Source organism: Bombina bombina, chromosome 1 (assembly GCF_027579735.1).
Source record: "Bombina bombina isolate aBomBom1 chromosome 1, aBomBom1.pri, whole genome shotgun sequence".
NCBI lineage: Eukaryota > Metazoa > Chordata > Amphibia > Anura > Bombinatoridae > Bombina > Bombina bombina.
In genome coordinates, this window is record NC_069499.1 from 1,331,746,603 (window position 1) to 1,331,748,812 (window position 2,210).

Below are 2,210 nucleotides of genomic sequence, written 5' to 3' on the forward strand. Positions count from 1 at the left end.
ACAGCATACACTTATACATACAGATACACACACACACTACATAGCTTACACTTAAACATGCAGATACACACACCTATGCATGCAGATACACACACACTACATAGCAAACACTTATACATGAAGATTTACACACACACTTATACATACACACACACTACATAGCTTACACTTATAGATACAGATGCACACACTGCATAGCATACACTTATACATGCAGATACACACTACCTAGCGTACACTTATACATACAGATACACACACACTACATAGCTTGCACTTATACATGCAGATATACACACTACATAGCTTACACTTATACATGCAGATACACACACTAGACAGCATACATTTATGCATACAGATACACAACCACACTACATAGCTTACACTTATACATGCAGATACATACACACACTACATAGCATACACCTATACATGCAGATACACACACTTATACATACCGATACACACACAATACATAGCTTACACCTATACATGCAGTTACACAAACTACATAGCATAGATTAGATTAGATTAGATTCGTTTTATTGTCATTGTACAAAGTAGAAAAACAGAGACAACGAAATTATATTTGAAAATCTAACCAATCCTATACACAGATGGCACTATAATGGTAAAAACTAATAGATAGCAAAAAATTCAAGTGACTTGTGCAGAAAATTTCTATACCACAAAAGTAAGTACAATGTAAGTGTAATAAAGTGCAAAAAAAATCAGTTCCATACAAAAAAGTATATATATGTGTAAAAAAATGTAATAAAAAATTAGTCATCTTGCACACATATGTGTACATTTGCATTATATATATGATGTGAATCATGAGTGTTTTATATGAATCATATGTGTATTTTATATTATATGTGTTATGTGAATATAAAGTGAGGTAAAAAAGAACCATTAACAGGATAATCAATAAATTAGATTAAAACCATTAATTTAGCACTTTCTTCAATATAATAAAAAGATCTAATCATCAGAAGGATAAAAAAATAAAAAAGGCTATGAGCATAAGAGAGATTTTTAAAAGTTATTATTTAGCAGAGTAATGGCTCTTGGGAAAAAACTATTCCGTAATCTAGCAGTTTTTCCTTTTAAGCTTCTATAACGTCTCCCAGATGGTAAAAGGGCAAATAGTCTGTTGCTAACATGGAAAGGATCATGAATAATTCGATAGGCCTTTAAAAGACTACGTCTGCTTTGAAGATCTTCAATGGTAGGTAACTGAGCACCTATGATATACTGGGCGGTTTTAACAACCCGTTGCAGAGCTTTGCGATCAGACTTAGTACAGTTTCCATACCATACTGTAATACAGTTGGTAAGAATACTCTCAATAGTACAGCGATAACAATTAATTAAAATCTGAGTAGATAAATTAACTTTTTTCAGTGTTCTTAAAAAATAGAGACGTTGTTGTGCTTTTTTCACTAAAGTTGAGGTGTTCAAAGACCATACACTTATACATGCAGATACACACACACTACATCATATATGGGTATCTGTAATTCATTGTATGGGGCCCTGGGGTTGGCAAGCACATTAGCTGGTAGTCTGTGGCTGCCACTGTTCGTTACCCTGGTGTTAGCACTGCTCATCTTATAAAACTGAAGGCATGCTAGTATTATCACCAGGAGTTAGACATCATCACTACCAGAGGTTAGAGGTCACCATTACCTGAGGTCAGAGGGTATATAGCCTTCTTACTCCTGCTTAAAGGGCCATAATACCCAAATGTTTAAACACGTGAAAGTGATGCAGTATAGCTGTAAAAAGCTGACTCGAAAATATCACCTGAACATTTCTATGTAAAAAAGAAAGATATTTTACCTCAAAAGTTCCTCAGTAGCCACATCCCATTGTAAAGGACTTCTAAGCAGCAAATTAGTATGTCTGTCCCGGGACAGCGGAAGGAGCGAGCTTACGTGCACTCTCATCTTATTTCCCTATTCAGCTTAAGGAAGTTTACAATGAAATCTCATGAGAGTTAAGTGAAATCTCATGAGATCACAGTAAAAGAGTTCATGACCTCAGCACTGCTGATGCTGATTGGCTGCTGTTCATTTCTTCATTTTTTTTTTTTTTTACCTGCAGCTGGGCAGCAGCTGAGTATAACTTTTTACACAGAACTTACTCTGCTGAGCTGAGGAAATTGTGAGGTAAAATATCTTCCTTTTTTACATAGAGATGCT